The sequence below is a fragment of the Sorex araneus genome, chromosome 1, assembly GCF_027595985.1.
Source record: "Sorex araneus isolate mSorAra2 chromosome 1, mSorAra2.pri, whole genome shotgun sequence".
Taxonomy (NCBI): domain Eukaryota; kingdom Metazoa; phylum Chordata; class Mammalia; order Eulipotyphla; family Soricidae; genus Sorex; species Sorex araneus.
In genome coordinates this window covers 201,931,263-201,950,024 of record NC_073302.1, presented here as the reverse complement: position 1 = coordinate 201,950,024, position 18,762 = coordinate 201,931,263, and positions in this window count along the sequence as shown.

Sequence of the window (18,762 nt, the reverse complement as noted above, 5' to 3'; positions counted from 1 at the left end):
TTCTTTGTAGTACAGTTTGAAGTTGGAGAAGGTGATGCCACCCATCTTCTTTCCCCCAAAGATTACTTTAGCTATTTGTAGGGGGGGTTATTTTTCCATATTAATGGGATATTTCTTAAGGGAGGAACCACACTTCAAAAACAAAACAACAACAACAAAAACATAATAGTCAAGATTTTAGCATAAATATTTTGGCTTATACACAAGTTAGGATAATTCGAAAAAGATTTCTATATAAAACAGTGGCAATTTGTAAAAGAACCCTGAAGTACCACAAAAAAACTGGGCTAGTCACATTATAGACACTAAGGATGAGAGGAGGTTGTTTACCAGGACACAAAAGATTGTTAGGTGGTTCAGGTTGCCTGGAAAGATTGCTGATTTGTTTGTAAACATGGCCAATTTAAGACATTGTGGAAAATACATCACAATCACACAATCACGATATCCCATTAATCACCGATTTCTCGATTTCTTGGGTGGGCTCAGTAACATCTCATTTCGTCCTTTCCCTGAGATCTTAGAAGTCTATCTCAACTTGGCCCTCCAAACGATGTTGCACCGGGGGCCCTTCAGGGTCAGGGGAATGAGATCCAGCTTGTTACTGAATTTTGCATATGAAAACACCTTGGGAAGCTTGCAAGGCTGTCCCATGTGGGCAGGAAACTCTCAGAAGCTTGTCAGTTTCTCCTAGAGGGAGAAGTAGGCTAAAGATATCTTCTGGGAGCTTGATTTTAAGTCTCTCTCTGGATGTTGGCCGTTGATGGGATTACATACACCTGGGTTCCTCTGCCGGTACCTTTATGCATGAGGCCTGTTTGAATGTGTAGAGAGGAGCCTCCAGCATGGCTGTAGTTATATTCGGTGGTCTTCGGCTGCCGGGAGCTCTGCTCAGGGTGGGAAGGGAAGCTGGAGCCCATCCCCTCCGAGGGGCCCTGGGGAAGACAGCCAGGCATGCGGGGGCGAGAGACTCTCTGCCATGGAAAATACATACCTTGATTTAATACCTTTTCTTCTGTATACTTCCTGAGAACTCTGATGACTGAAACCAAGAGGGAGCCCAAGAGAATAGTAATCTCTTGATGTATCTGTAGGAGGCTTCATCTAAGCCTTCTTAGATGAACAGTGTAAAATAATTGTCTCCTCTGGGAGTTGTCAGAAGATAAAATAGTTAAATGTCTACTCCACTGCCACATGGGACACCCTGACCTTTTATTTCTGTGTTCTTAATCCAGGTGAAACTGGAAATATATGTGTATTATTTGTGCACACATACTCTTACTATTTCATATTTGGGAATTGAAAGCCTCATTTATTGATTGCTAGACAATAAACTGCACAGTTTAGAAATGAGTGATGTAAGTTTTAGTCATATCCTGCTGCGGTCGGCTGTAATTGAGTTCATTTGAACCTTGTTTGTTCAAGCCCAAATACTCAAAATATCAATGAATTGACTTCTGTTGGAAAAATTGGTGAGCAGTATTAGTCTTTAAACATAAGTGCATTTAGATATCTTTGTGGGAAAATAAATTTTGTTCTGAGCAATTTCATTGTATCTTGCATTAAATAGCTTGTAAGTGAATGAATACTGAGCATTGTATTCAATTTTAGTACTATATGCAATTCTCACATAAAGGAGATTTGGAGAAAACAAATCCGAAGAAATCTAAAGTGATTTCTCTTTGGGAATAAACTCTATAGAATTCTGAATAGCCCTTATTTTTTTAAAGTGAGGCCATGAAACTGTTTCCTAATTAATTAGATTGAAAAAGAGATGATGGGCATCTGAGTTAAAGTGATGACAGGGTTAAAAAAATGTTTTTTTTTTGTTTGTTTAAATTGATCTCTGTAGCTGACAAAAAAAGAAAGTTGAAGTCATAACAAGAACCATTGTGAAGGACATGCAAGTGCTTATGGAAAAAAATTAGTGTTTAATTATTTTTGGTTTAGGTTTGCATATAAACAAATGGAATTATATATACAAAGATACTGGAATGGGATTTTAAGATTAGGACACAAGAGATTCTAATTTAGCAATCATTTTTCACCAGTTTTCACAGTTAAAAATACATTATTTTTCCTATTCTAACCAGAGTTTTTTTTAGCTCTAAAAATACCCTTTCACCCACAACCTTCAAATAGGTATTTGTAGCCATTGAAAGGTTATCATGTGACATTTTTCTTCTGTTGATATTTACAAAGGACAGCATATCTTTTAAGTGTTTTAAGTCAAGTAGGGAAAAGAACTCTGGTTCAAAGTGCACAGTGTTCTTTGAAAAAATGTAATAATTTTTCAAAGACTGATTTTTTAAAATGCTTTGCTCTCTCAGGTAGTAGGAATTCTAGACTTTTCTGTAAAGCACTGATGTAGTATGATTTATGATATTGGATTCTTAATATATCAATTCAGTATTTTAACAAGATTTCCTCTTAGCTAAGAAAGAAAAAATAAGATTTCAAAATTCAGAGAACACAAGTAAGACTATTAACTTTTTAATAGCCTCCAAAAGTCACAACAAATAGTATTGCTTATTTGGTCAGAATGTCTAAAGCCTGAGCCATATATGTATGACTGCAACATTAAAAGAATGTCAATGAAGATGAAGCAGAATATCTCACTATATCTGGGAGGCTGATTATTCACAACCCCTTATAAATTGTCATCCAAGACTAATCAGGATTACAAAAAACAATGGACTCATTTTTTGCTGTGTGTACCCTGATTCCTTGAATTACAGGCAAATATTTTAAATTTTTAAAAATGATATCTTTGGTTCTGGTTGCTTAAAGACTTTTGTGCATATCTTGGCTTCTGAAACTGTTGGTCACGACCCCACATGAAGTCACATAACTGAAATGTGAGTGTTGCAAAAATTTTGTCTTAAAATAAATTTGTGGTTTATTGCCAATAAGTGTTTGAGGTATGTACCTACTTAATATGTCCAGGATCAAATAAAATTTTCTTGTAACTTCAGATTTACTCTATAATAAGTATACATAAATGAAAACTATGATGAGAATTAAAAACAATTTATTCATTATGTTTTTATGTATATTGTAACTTACCTAACAATAATACAGATAGTATTTTTACAATAAAAATAAAATGTTTACCAAAAAATGAAAAGACCAAGTTTCCACAATAAAAATGCATACAGCGCTTAGAAAGTTTAATCACGCTAGGTAATTGTTTAAAGAACATTTGCTATAAATAAGAACTCCTACCACCAGTTCTACTGGATTTAGGGTATATATTCTAAAAATTATAGAAATATTCTTATAACTCAAGACAGCAAAACAAAAGCAGTACCCTGGTTTCTAAGTTTATGGTTCATAAGCGGTTTTTTCTTAGTCAACATTAATAAATAATCTTCAAATTACTACTATATTTAGAGTAAGAAAATGTGCTGTTTACTCCTTGAAAAATGTAAAGTCCAAAACCACGTGTCTAATTGTGTTTTATGAGAATAGTCTGTAGTGTCTTATTGGTACATCTGCTCAAGATATCTCGAATTTTAGAGTCCACAATAAAAATGTTAGCAAAAGTAAGTAACAAGAAAAATAATTTAGTTATCACTTGTTTGCATCTTCCTTCTGCACCTGTATGCATTTTTATTCCAAAACCATGAAGGCATCATTTCCTTATAGTTGGCAAATAACTATTGACTTATTTTTCTATAGAATATCTAAAATTTGCATGTTTGGGGGGTCGTTTGTTTCAAGTAATTTTTGTTTACACCTGATAGTGTTCCGGATTTGTGCTCAGGGAACTCTTCTAGCAGTTTTCAGGGTACCAGGTGCGGTGCCAGGGATCAGACCAGGATAGGCCACGTGCAAGGCAAGAGCCTTCTTAACTATTTGGTCCCTAACTGGAGTAACTTTTGTATCTTAAAGGTATTCAACTTTTGCTTACCAAATTGGTGGCAAATATTTTTATACTGCTAATTGCCATTGAAAAATTTATGGTACTTCTTATCATATAGATGTTGTCTTTAATCAGGTATAGCCATTGGCCTTCTTGCACCTGTGCTTATTTATGATTTTATTAGCTTGTTCAGCAACTAATGATCAGCTTATTTTGTTTTTTACTGTGGTGTTAGCTGCATACAAGTTTTTCATGTACAAAACTGCATAAATCTAAATATATACAAATACACAAGTGCACACAAAGATGATAGAAACAGTTCTATTATTTGTAACACTATCAATTTTATATCGTGATATTGAAAATTATAGTTAAGTTAGTATTACTACAGGTAAAAATTAATTGAAGAGCTGATTCTACAATATAGATTTATTTATTAGGACCACAAAATAAAAGATTCATAAAATAGAATGGTAGAAATAAATTTAAAATAAATGGACTAAATTTGTAAGTTGGCAAAAAATTCTTGGAGTTGTTTAAGAAATAATCTATCTGCCTGTGTTTTATGAGATTTACTTAAAAACATATAATGTGAGATGAAAAATGTAAAGGACAAACAAATTTTTTTATCCTACAGTTTTAGAGGTTAAAAATCTACTACGATGAATGTAAGGAGTAGGAAGCTGTATATCAGATAACAACTAAACAAAAAGAGCTGAATAACTATAACAATATTAATAAAATTACTCTTTAAAGTAAAAACCGTTATGAAAAATGAAAGTTAAAGCCAAAAAGCAGAAGTGAATTATCATTATGGACTCAATAATGTACTAAACAAGTACACACACCAAATTTGTTATTCAAAATTTGATTTGTTAAAATAAAATTACATTTATAGTCATCATAGTCTATTTAATCATGTATCTTCAAGTAATCTTTAGATCTAATAATTTAAAGTTACGTGTATATCACATACTTTATATAAAAGGTATGAATATAGTGAATATATATTACATAATGTACATTCACATATAAACATTGAGCATATATAACATCTCTTTAAAAAAGCAGTCAGAGCTCTCCGCTGCTGCACGAGCATGATCCCGGAGTCCAACTGAACTACTTTGGACACAAGCAGCTCGCAAAAATGCCTCCAGACTGTGAACTGAGCCACTGCCCCATGCGGTGCAAGGGGCATAGGGTTTCTCTCTCTCACCCCTTCCTTCCTTGGCACAGCATGGCAATCGTCACCTTTTGAGCACAAAATGGAGGTACCAGCCTGCCTGTGGCGGGACATGCGCGAGATCCCAGGGGGCGGGGGGTACCGGCCCTGCCCTCTGCCAATATTTAAGCGCAGCGGCCACACGTGTGCAGACTCTCCGCTGCTGCACGAGCACAATCCCAGAAACCAACTGAACTACTTTGGACATGAGCAACTCGCAAAAATGCCTCCAGACTGTGAACTGAGCCACTGCCCCATGCAGTGCCAGTGGGCAAGGGTTTCTCTCTCCAGGCTTTTCAATCTTATGAGCACCACAAAAGGGAAGTAAAGCTTGCAGTGATGCAATTTCTGCCAGAATTTTCCCTGGACTTTATACAGAAATCCAAAACCATGAGGCCGCAATAGCGGCCACGCGACCTAATATCTCAAAATTGTTAGCAATGTGAAACGGTTCCTTTTTTGCAGGTCTGACTTTGGGGGGAAGCTCCAAACAGTAATAGTGAGTTTTTTGTTGAAATATTGAAGGTAATCAAAGTAGCAGCCATTTCTCTAGACTGTGAACTAAGCCATAGCCCCACACCGGCCAAGGAGAGGAAATATCCTTCTTCCTCGGTTCTTTTCTCTTTTCGGGGAGAAACGCGGTGTGGCATCCACCATATTATGAGGTCTATTAAGCAGGAACGAACTTGGTGGCGCAGGAAGGGGAAAAAAAATTATGTACTTGGAACAGCGGGACGCTTGGGCAGTCTTGGGCCAGGGCCGATACCAGCGCATACTCCGCTGATATTCAACCTGGGTGACCACACGTTTGTGCGGCCGCTTTGCTGCTGATCAACCAGAATCCGGAGGCCAAGTAGACTACTTTTGGCTCCAGAAACTGCTTGCAGCCATGTCTCTAGACTGTGAACTAAGCCATAGCCCCACGCTGGCTGAGGATGGGAAATATCCTTCTTGCTCAGTTTTTTTTTTTTCCCTTGTTGGGCGGTGTGGCGTCAGCCATATTATGAGGACTATTAAGCAGGTACAAACTTGGTGGCGCAGGAAGAAGGAAAAAAAAAGAGTTATGTACTTGGAACAGCGGGACTTCATATTTTTTCATTCTCAGCAATGGAAAACTAATTATCAAATGCTTCCTTGGCAGTAGGGCTGTCTTTTTTGGGGGGAAACTCCAACAACAATAGTGAGTTTTGTGTTGAAATATGGAATGTAATCAAGGTAAAGAGAAAATGAATTAAAATTTATCAGTTATGCAGGCAGGGGTGGGGGGGCGGGAGGTATACTGGGGTTTTTGGTGGTGGAATATGGGCACTGGTGAAAGGATGGGTATTTGAGTATTGTATTACTGAGACATAAGCCTGAGAACTTTGTAACTTTCCACATGGTGATTCAATAAAAATAAGTGAATAAATGAATAAATAAATAAATAAATAAAAAAGCAGTTAGCATATACAGTCACCTAAACCTGAGAATTAAGGTATTTTTAATATGTAAAACTTACCAAATCACAACATATTTAGGCATAAAATCAAGCATAAAGATTATGCTTCTGTCTATAACAGATGGAATAACATCTGTTATGCAATAACACTGAAAATAAGAAAAGCATAGCAAAAAATATCCATACAGTTAAAAAAATTATAAATTACTTAGACTTAAATAGTACATGAAATAATTTTTAAAAATGGTGATTATATTAGAAAGTACTTAGACCTGAGTGATAACGCAAACACTATAGATCAATATATGTGGGATTTAGCTAAAACTGCAATTAGAAAGCAAAGTTTTTAATGCATTTATTAGAAAGCATGAAAGACTTAAAATGAATCAATTCAGCTTCCAATTTGAGCAATGAAAAACAGTAATCAAGCATTCTAGAAAAGTAGAAAGAGAAAAGTAAAAACAAAAAAATTTCAAATTGAAACTTATATGCAATAAAAAAGCAGAATAATACTTAGGGTTATTAATATGATGGTGACGTTTTTGCTCTCAGTTTTGCAAACTTTATTCCTTTAGGTTGTGTTTTGTGTGTGGGGGGGGGCCACAATTAGCAGTACTTAGTGGGCATTACTGGCTCTATGGAGTCAAGAATGACCCCTGGCAGTACTCATGGGACCATTATGAATTAAGGAATATGAACTAAGATTGTGCTCACTGCAGCTACAAGTAAATCAAAGTCCTCATCTCCTACTTAAAAATATATTAATTTTTACAGCACCTAATTTCTCTATGTTCTATAAATACTCTGTCTCTTTCTCTCTCTCTCCCCCTCTCTCTCTCCTTCCCTCTCCCTCTCATTCTTTCTCCCTGTCTTCTTTCTTTTGGGTCCATATCTGGCATGCTTAGGGTTTACATCTGACTCTTTCATCAATCTTTCATCATCATTTTACTCCTGAAACTTAAGTATGAATAACTATGCAATCACAGTATTAATTTTTTAAACAACTACAGCAACAACAATAATTAAGGTTCTTTTCAAAATGGAAGCAAACACTTGTGGCTGATTAAAAAATGAAAGAAAAATGGATAAAAAGTAAACTACAATTACAAAATAACATTCTACCAATAATTCTTTAGGTGTTTTTGTTTGGTTGATTTTTTGACCACACTCAGCGATGCTTAGGGGTTACTCCTGGTTCTGCACTCCCAAGTCAGGTCCCTGGAGGTCCTTGGGGGACCACATTGGATGCTGAGGATCCAATCCTGTTTGGTCAGGTCCAAAGCAAGTGCCCTACCCCCACTTCATGCTGTACTATTGCTCTTGTCCCTCTAACAGTGGTTTTGAAAATACAAATTTCTTGGAAGAATACACTTCACAGTTCAAATTTAAGAAGAAAGAGAAAATTGGATAGTTCTATTAGAATAAGTGATACTGAATCAGCAGGCAACAATTTAATCATTGAAAGAAACACCAGCAAAAAACAACAAAATAACAAAAAAGAACTGTGCATATCAAAACTACAAGCATTAGCATTATTGTAAACATGTGACCCAAACTATAATAATCAAATAAAAAAAAAGTTTGCAAGGGAGTGTGGTGGGCGGATGGGAGGACACCGTGAAACAATGTGGAGGCTACACTGACACAATTGGTGGGTGGAGTTGGAACATTGTATGCCTGAAACTCTATTATTAACAGCATTGTGACTGTGTCTAAATTTAAGAAAAGCAAAAGAAAACAAAAACAAATATAAATCCTAAATAAGTTTAGCATATACTTTCACCAATTGGGGTTAGATTATCCCTATTTTATTTACCTTCTAAGAGAAGAAAAATAAGCGAAAAAAATAAGAAAGGTCCTCAACAGATTTTTGCACTGGTAGAGCAAATGGAATATTTGATTTAACATTAATTATAAACCCACAGAAAATAAAAATAAATCTTAACTATTCTGTCTCAAGATCACAGATCTAGACATCCTAATTAAAATATTACCAAATATAACACAGAAAATCATATGCATCTAAATTATTTAAAAAGACATTTCCCCTGATTGTTCATGCATCTATTTATGTTTTATTGTAAGAATAAGTTGAAAGTTTTAAGACCTATTACTATCTTGGTACATGCAAGGAAAACAGTTGATAAAACTCTAGTCATTGATGATATAAGCTTAGTAATAGAAATAGAAAGAGACCGTATTTACTATATCAAAAAGTTAATCACCAAATATTGCATACCTGTAGCAAGATAGTTCCAATGAAATATTAAAATATTGTCCTAAAAGATAGGAACAAGACTTCAAATATTTTATTTAACCTTATACTGAAGTCTACAGAAACAGGTATACAAAATTTTTAAATTTCTAATTATTAAAAAATATAAGACTGTCACATAGAAATTATCTTTGTACACATGAAAGTTCAGGAGGATCATATAGAATGTCAATACTTTTTGAAAATCAAAATAATTCATTCACATAAGTTTCAACAATTTAGAATCCTAATTTGAAAATATAAGAATGATCATACAAGGGGCCGGAGCGATAGCACAGCGGGTAGGGCGTTTGCCTTGCACACGGCCGACCCGAGTTCGATCCCCGGCATCCCATATGGTCCCACAAGCACTGCCAGGAGCAATTCCTGAGTGCAAAGCCAGAAGTAAACCCTGAGCATCGCTAGGTGTGACCCAAAAAGCAAAAAAAAAAAAAAAAGAATGATCATACAAGTTCAGTGTGTATGAAAAATGCATTTGAATTTGGTGCATATCAATACATGATCCATTCAAGGAGAAATAAATGTAAAGAGCAGACAATTGATTAATGTATAATTTTCACATTTAAATGTTAAATTTTTGATTTCAGAGAATCTTTCCCATTTGTTTCCCTCCCTCCCATATCAAAGGAGAAACATATATCTGAGATTCTAAGTCTGAGAAAATATGGGCTGGAGCACAGCGGTTGGTCATTCGCCTTTCATGCGGCCGACCTGAGTTCGATTCCTCCGCCCCTCTCGGGGAGCCCGGCAAGCTACTGAGAGTATCAAGCCCGCACAGCAGAGCCTGGCAAGCTACCCATGCGTATTGGATATGCCAAAAACAGTAACAATAAGTCTCTCAATGAGAGACGTTACTGGTGCCCACTCGAAAAAATTGATGAGCAACGGAATGACAGTGACAGTGACATATAAATATGCCACTTTTATGTAAGTTTTAGTAGAGCTACACTTGTAGAAAATGACATAGCTGTACTCAATAAATAACATTTGGTGAGTCCAGAGTGATAGTAGGGCTCCTGTCTTGCACATGGCCAACCTGGGTTCAATCCCTGGGACCCCATACACCCCAAGCCCTTTAGGATCAGCAGTGATCCTAAAGTGAAGAACCAGGAGTAAGCCCTGAGCAGAGCTGGGTGTGGCCCAAAACCAACCAACTAAACAAAAAATTTTTGTAACCTAGGCAAGGATTAAATCATATTATACAATCTTATATTTAAAATGTTAAAGAGAACAATGAGCAGTTATCAATACTTCTCTCATTACATTCTATTTAAGTTCAATAATATGACATTGGCTCTTTCCTCTTCTCAGTCATTTTGCTTTAATATCCTATCTTATTTTAAAGGTAATTATTATAGTCAGTTATGGGTTAGGAAGTACAAGAGAAAAGGGGGACTCCCAGTTCACCAAGACGCTCTAAATTTCTATAATTCTCACCAGGTTTTAATTAGGCCACTTAATATATTTCTACATGATCACTGTATCACTGTCATCCTTTGATCAATGATTTTCTCAAGCGGGCACCAGTAATGTCTCCATTCCTACTAGCCCTGAGATTTTAGCAGCCTCTCTTTACTCATTCTTCCCTGTGGTGCCACATTGGAGGCTCTTTCAGGGTAAGGGGAATGAGACCTATCATTGTTACTGTATTTGTCATATTGAATACGCCATGGAGAGCTTGCCAGGCTCTGCCATGCAGGCAGGATGCTCTCGGTACCTTGCCAGGTTCTCTGAGAGGGAGAACTAGGCTATAAGAGGTTGTTGTATAGTCTCTGGATCTTGGTTGTTGATGGGATTTCATGGTGCTGGGGGAAGTTTGTGGGTGTTGCTGCCAAGCTACTTGAAAATGGGGGTTCTGGGTGGAGGCCCAGTCTCAATCCAAGCAGGCTTGGAGATCTTAGCCCCGGGTCCTACCACCTGAGTTCCTCTGCCGGTTCCTTCATGCGTGAGGTTCGTCCGAACGTGTGGAGAGTGGCTTTGAGCATTGCTGTCACTAGGTTCCAGAGGTCTTTGGCTGCTGTTAAGAATGAATATGAAATAGGAATAAAGACTTACTATATCTTTCCTTTAAAATGAAAAGCTGTATAAATACAGGATACTGTCATTAGTTCCATTATGTTATCTTTGCTGTCATTGATAATTTTTGGAGATTTAAAAGTCTTAGATCAATGTCTTTTAAATTTATTTGTGCTCAAGTTCATAAGTGCCATATCTTTAAAACACATAAAGCTAAACTTGAACACAAGACCACAGGTAAATAGAATTTCCAATTGATCAGAGTACTGATTTCCACATATTTAAATAATTAATATCAAATATAAATTTTTATTTTGTGCTAGCATGTGATTTTACTGGAAATCTTCTGCCCAGATTGCCCATTTCCTAGTAGCTTGGTGGTCACACCCAGGGACTGTCCCCCCCCCCCTGTAATCCCATCAACGGCCAACATCCAGAGACCTAAAAGCAAACTCCCGGAACTCGAGAGATCTCTCCAGATCTTATAGCCTACTTCTCCCTCTGGGAGAAAAACAGGCTATGAGAGTTTCCTGCTCACATGGGAGAGCCTCGCAAATGCCTCGCAAAACCAGTAACAATGCTGGGTCTCTTTCCCCTGACCCTGAAAGAGCCTCCAATGCGGCATCGTTGGAAGGACGAGTAAGGCCTCTAAAATCTCAGGGCTAGAACAAATGGAGACATTACTGAGACTGCTCGAGAAATTTGACAATCAATGAGATGATGATGATGATGATGATGATGATGATAATGATGATATGATTTTACAGTCATATCTTTCCCAGGCCATACAACTTTATGTCTAAGAAACCGGGTGTTTAAGTTCTGGGTCCTCATAGTCTTGGGATTTATAAAGTGAGCCTTAGCTATTTATGGTCTAAAAAAATAGAACTTTCAATAAAACAAGCTTGAGTGGCAATCATTTTATTTATAACACATTTATGCAAGTTTAATCTGTACAGTAATCTTCAAAATTATGTTTTTTTAAAAATTCTCCCTACAAATTCAAATCTAGTTTCCATTTATTTTCACACTGAGTGCTTTTCCTGGCATGTCTGAGTTGAGGTAAGCCATCATTTAATGAGGTTAAAGCAAAATTGTACTGAATTGTAGAATTCAAAGCCATTAGTCTCCTTTTTTGTTGACACTAAACGTAATCAAAAATACTTAAATACACTTTTCTTCACTATGAACGTATTTTTTGTATTTTAAGAAATGAAGGGAGTCCAACAAAGTCAGTCAAATAAAATATATTGCATGTTCATTATTTTTACACACTTTTCACCTTTATATTTTATGACCAGTCATGGATGTATTCATTTTTGAGTATAGAAGTCATATTCATTGATGCTGAGGAGTACAGGACCACTTCCCTCTACCCCTTGTATTCTTGAATATAAGGAAATCAAGGCCATGTATCATGAAATTTTAATGCATTACAGAGCAGCAAATTTACAAGAATTGATAAAATCTAAAATCTGAATTCATGAAAGCAAGAAAAATATTTAATTCACTTGAAATTTTTCTGTTTTGTTAGTTTTTTCCTTTTTAAATAGGGTTTGGCCATACCCCATGTGCTCAGTGATTACTCTTGGTGAATCATAGGGAAGGGTTGGGGGGGGGCGTGTAACTGAACCAGTCTCGTGTGCAAGGTAAATATCTTAACCCATACACTAAATCTCTGACCTTGGAAATTGATCTTTTTTGAGAGCTTTTATCTTACAGTAGCCACACCCCCATTACTCTGGGGGTGCAAGGTTGAAAGTACTCAGGATCTTGAATATACTGTGCTTTACTTAGTGAGATCTGCCACCTCTGTTTCTAAAGTATCTGCGGTGTTATTTAAAACTAGTATTTCAAGAAGTTGGGAGGAAAAGTGATGATACAGAGGGTAGGGCACTTTCCTGGCATGAGACCCATTTGGGTTTGATCTCTGGTACCCCATCTGGACCCCTGAGCTCGCAAGGAATCATCCCTGAGGGCAGTCAGGAGTAAGCCCTGAGCACTGCCTGGTGTGATCTGCAAACAAAATAAAACAAAAAAATTGAGTTGACCTCCCTAGAGATCATAAAACTGGTAGCAAGCACCATGCAAGCACGCAACTAGGGTCAATTCTCTGGCACCATATGTGGTCCCCGGAGCCCTACCAACAGTGATCTCTGAGCACAGAGCCAGGTGTAAGCATGATCAGATGTCCATCCCTTCACCAACTTTATGCCCCCCAAAAAATAAAATTGAAATTACAGGTACAGGGATCATGTACATGGAAAGCTAAAAAAAAATAAGCCACTAGATAAGGACTAGTTCTACTAGAAATATTAAAAGAGGAATATAGGTCACAATGAATTGATATGAGGAGTAAGTCTATGGGATTTTTAAGCTGCACAGATTTATTTTTTTAATTTTGGGGCCATACCAGGCAACACTCAGGGCTTATTCCTGGCTCTGTACCAGGGATCCCCCTGGCAATGCTGGGGGGGAGGGCATTAAGGATGACAGAGATGGAAGCCTGAGACTATCTGCAAGGTGAACACCTGCACTGTAGTATCTTTGTGGGTTTTTTTCTAAGTCCTTTTATTTTTTTATTTTTTTTAAGTTTTTATTTTATTGAATCACTGTGAAAAAAATTACAAAGCTTTCACGTTTAAGTCTCAGTCATATACTGATTAAATCCCCATCCCTTCACCAGTGTACATGTTCCACCACCAATAACCCCAATATGCCCCCCTTCCCCCCACCCCCCACCCCCCCACCTAAGTAGCTAATGATCTTCACTTTATTCTCTCTATACTTTGAATACATTCAATATTTCAATAGAGAACTCACTATTATTGTTTGGAATTTTCCCCCAACAGTCAGGCCTGCTGAAAAGGCATCATTTAATAATTTCTTTTCATTGCTGAGAGTGAAGACTGAATTCTGTTGTGGCTGTGCGGTTTTGGGTTTCTGATATTTTAACTCAGTTCACAGTCTAGATGCATTTCTGCAAGAAGCCACTCTGGGTGCCAAAATGGGTTAGAAGACCTCTCGATCATAGTCGTTAGGAGCAGAAGGTCCGTTTCTCGCGCCGCAGCTCTGGATCTATCTGGGCGGAACCTGAACTGTAGTATCTTTGGCAGACATTTTGGGTAAAGATTTTAAGATAAAATTTGGGGAGTAAAGTCAAGAGCAATTATTAAGAAGAAATTTAACTGGTGGGGATGAAGGTGGGTCTATTTGCTGAGGAATATCAGAACATAGATGGATAGAAATTTGTAATATTTTGAACTTAAGAAAGTGCATCCTACATGTTTATTGAATAAAATGGAATTTTAGGTGTTGGACTATATATATTTTTTAACTTCTAAAAGAACAAATTCGTGATTCGACCTGCTCTCCCTCCTTTGCTATTCCCATCCTTCAGATCAAGCCCTTATCCATAGTATTTATCACCATCTAATGTATTATATATATGTTTATTACCTTTCTCAGCTAGAAAAATTGTTTTAGGAAGACAGATTTTTCTCATTTTTAATTATAAAACTTTCAACTAGAACAATTCCTGATGCTTAGAGAATACAATAAATATCTATTGAGCTACTTATTTTCTCCTCTTTTTTTCTCTTTTCCTTGTATTCTAATTAAAGAGGGATTTTGAATTATCAAAAAGAACATGACAAGGATGTCTACCCACACCTATTATTCAACATAGTATATAAGACTTGGCTGAGCAATTTAAAAAAGGGATGCAAATTAGAAAGGAATATATAACACTGTTATTATTTGCAGGTGACAAGATAAGATACATAGAAAATCTTAAAGAATTCAATAACTACTACAAAACAGTAAGCCAACAAATAAAAGTGGCATGCTACAAATCTTTTAATGTATTGCACTTCTTTATGAAAAACAAACTAAAAGGGAAATTAATTTAAAATACATCAAAGTAGAAAAATAGTTATGTATCTAAGAATAAATGGTAAAGAATATAAAAGATTTATACATTGAAAACCCTATGTCACTAATGGAGAAATTTTTGATGCTCATAAATTAGAAGAATTAACATTTTTAAATACTTATCAATGTACCGTATAGATTCTGTGAAGTCCCTATCAAAAGATAAAATAAAAACAAAACAAAAAAGCTAATGATATTCTTCAAAGAAATTGAAAAAACATACTGGACTTCATATGGAACAATATTTTTTTGTAATTCTTTATGTGGACTGGAGCGATAGCACAGCAGGTAGGGTGTTTGCCTTGCACACGGCTGACCCGGGTTCAATTCCTCTGTCCCACTTGGAGAGCCTGGCAAGCTACAGAGAGTATCCCGCCTGCGTGGCAGAGCCTGGTAAGCTCCCCGTGGCATATTCGATATGCCAAAAACAGTAACAAGTCTGACAATGGAGACGTTACTGGTGCCCGCTCGAGCAAATCAATGAACAACGGGATGACAGTTCATGACAGACAGTGCAATTCTGTTTGTATGCAACAACGTTTTTTGTAAAACCCTAAATAGTCAAAGCAATCCTGAAACAAATAAAAATGGAATAATTTGGTCTTCAACTTCAAACTATAAAATAAGGGCCAGAAAGATAGAACAGTGAGTAGGGTATTTGCTTTGCATGCAGCCAACCCAGGTTTATCCTCAGCATCCCAGATGGTCCCGTAAGCACTCCCAGAAGTAATTTTTGAATACAGAGTCAGGAGTAACCTCTGAGCATTTTTGGGTGTGATTCCCCCAAAACAAAAAATACCAAAACTAAAAAATAAACTACACAATAAGTCTATTGTAATCAAAACAGTGTAGTAGTGGAATTAAGAAATAGACATTATTTAATGTCAATTAAATAAAATTGAAAGGCCCTGAATTAAATCTTCACATACATGAATAGTTTATGATAAAGGAGTCAAGGGCATAAAACAAATAAAGCTATTTATAAGTCATTTGAGAAACCAGTATAGCTATACACAGAAGAAAGAAACGGAATCATTTTCAGACCATATATATGCAAAATGGGTAAAATATTAGGATAGCAGACCTGAAACCATAAAATACAATGAAGAAAATATAGGTAAAACTTTCTATGATATTGACTGCAATGACTTTTTTCAGAAATTTGTTCTATTGGCAAAAGAAACAAAAGCAAAATTAACCAAAAGCAGTTGCATCAATCTCAAAAGCTTCTGAACAGAAATAAAATCTATTATTAAAATGAAAATAGGACTTTAATAGGAAAAACTGTTCACACAGCATCTATCTGACAAAGAGTTAATGTTAAAATATATGATAACTCATGAAACTCAATAATCTAAAAACAAGTTCGTAAAAAAATGAGAAGAGCTGAACTGTGTAATAACAAAAAAGAAAAAAATGATCCCTGGGTGGCTGCAGCTTCTGCTGGACACGTGTGTTTGTTCTGTAGCCCTGAGCCGCCTCCCTGCCTCCCCACCTCCCCAGGGCCCCCCAACAGAGACACAGAGACACGGGGAGACGGGAGACCTGGACGACAGTCTGATGGTGAAAATGGCCCGTTTAACGCAGAGTTGCCAGCATACTTATAGAACATCTGAAGGGGGGTTGAGGTAAGCACAGGTGTGATTGGTCATTTACATAGACAAACATTTGGCAGAGAAAATTCTTTTAGGGAAATCAACCCAAGGAGACACACTGTCTCCCAGGGACAACTACATTGCTTTTATGTTTCCCTCTAATTGTATAATTTATCGATACCTGCAGTTGTTTGGATAAACACAGTAAGAGACAAAGATTCCAACACTTAGTTCTCTGGGCTGAGAGCAAACAAGGCTTTAAACACTTGGTTGTCTGGGCTCTGAGTGCAAGCAAGGCTTTTACCGTAAATCCCAGACTAAGTCCTCAGGCCAGTTCAGCTAGTCCTTCTCCAGGGGGGCCCTGTCTCTAAAGTTGTAACAGTTTGCATGAAAACCATGCATTTATGCTTTCTAGAATGTCCCATTTCGCTGCCAGGTAGTTTTGCCACTCACCCCGGATCCATCCCAGTCCCACTGCGGGACCTCCCCTTTGGGGTGTCGGGAACTACAGAAACTGAAGCCTGAGTCAAGTAGTTATGATCAAGTAATTATGCCCAGGAGCAGATATATTTCAGAGTCAATCAACTCCCAAATATTAGGAGCATAGCAGTAATGGTTTTTCTGTGTTTAACCAAAGAATATTGCTCTATGGTCACTGTCACTGTCATCCTGTTGCTCATCGATTTGTTTGAGCGGGCACCAGTAACGTCTCTCATTGAGAGACTTATTGTTACTGTTTTTGGGCATATCCAATACTCACAGGTAGCTTGCCAGGCTCTGCCGCTCTGGCGAGATACTCTCGGTAGCTTGCCGGGCTCTCCTAGAGAGGAGGAGGAATCGAACTCAGGTCTGCCGCGTGAAAGGCGAAAGCCCAACTGCTGTGCTATCGCTCCAGCCCTGCTCTATGGTAACATATAAAAAAGCTATAGGGGAAACAGAAAAGCAAGTACAAATATACAGCACCTCAAATACAAACCAGTATCAATACAAGTTCAGAATAACCAGAAAGTTTTGTTTTACAAGCAATCGAAATTGACATGGGGCACTGTGACAATGCAAGGTAAAATACAAGGGAAAGATTACAGATAAACTTTAACTAAGTTAGGGATGCTAGCAAGGGTAATATAAATTCCTGTAGGAGGAGGAAAGGATACAATTTACTGAATAAGCCTAAAGCACTTACGGTTAATATCCAACACAAAGGGGAGGTTGAAGATAGACTTTCACTAAATTTATGCTGTTAGCAAGGGCATGGTAAGCATTTCTTGGAGGAGGAAAGGGGCAATACACCAATAAAGCCTAAAGTCAACACTTAGGGTTGATATCCAACATCAAGCATCGAATTCCCACCAAAAGAAAAGTCATACAGATGACCAACATGTACATGAAAACAGGCTCTTCTTCATTGATTATCAGGGAAGTACAGATCAAAAAGACAATGAGGTGGGGGCAGAGACATAGTACAGTAGAAGACCACTTGGCAGGTTTGACCTCCAGCACCCCAGTGGTCCCTTGAGCTTGTCAGCATTGTATATCTCCAGGTATGACTCCAAAACAAAAAAAGACAATGAGATATTACCTCAATTGAGGAAAAATGATTCTGTTTAATCATTTTATCTGTTTAATTATCTGTTTAATCATCTAATCAAAATTAGTCAGAAACAATATGAGTAAGTGGGGATTTGAGTAAGAACAACAACAACAAAAAAAACAAACCTTGGGGTCTGAGAGATAAAGCACTTGCTGGCCTAACCAGATTTGATCCCTGGCACCACATTTGTTCCCAAGGCTAACCAGGAATGATCCCTGAACATAGAGCCAGGGGTCAGCCCTAAGCACTGCTGGTGTGGGGCCTCCAACCAAACACAAACACAAAAACAAAAAACTCTTTACTGTTGGTGGAAACGTAAACTAGATCAGTCTTTATGGAAAAATTGGTATCAAGAATTCTCTAAAACTTAAAAACAGGGGCTAGGGGCCAGGCAGAGAGAGGTAAAGGGTAGCAAACGGGCTTGCCTTGCCAGTACCTGAGCTGGATTCAAGCCCATTGAGTTCCCACCAAAAAAAAAAAAAGAAGAAGAAGAAGAAGAAGAAGAAGGCTTAGCTCTGTGGAGTGTTATAGGGATTTGGGCACATGCCTAACATGTACTTGACCTGGGCTTTGTACCTGGTCCCACGTGGTCCTCACACATCGCTGGATTCAGCCCCAAAGGCCCCAAGCACCTTTGCAGTGACAATCCCTGGACCACAAAGACAAGGCAAACTCAGGCCCAAATACTGAACTGCTGGCTGGTTTTGACTGTGAATCACACGTAGGTGGGGCTCAGGCTGCCTGAAGACTGAGGGGGAGGCTCCCACAAATTAAAAATAGATCATATCATCCAGCAGAAATATCCATGGATATCCATTGCAAACACA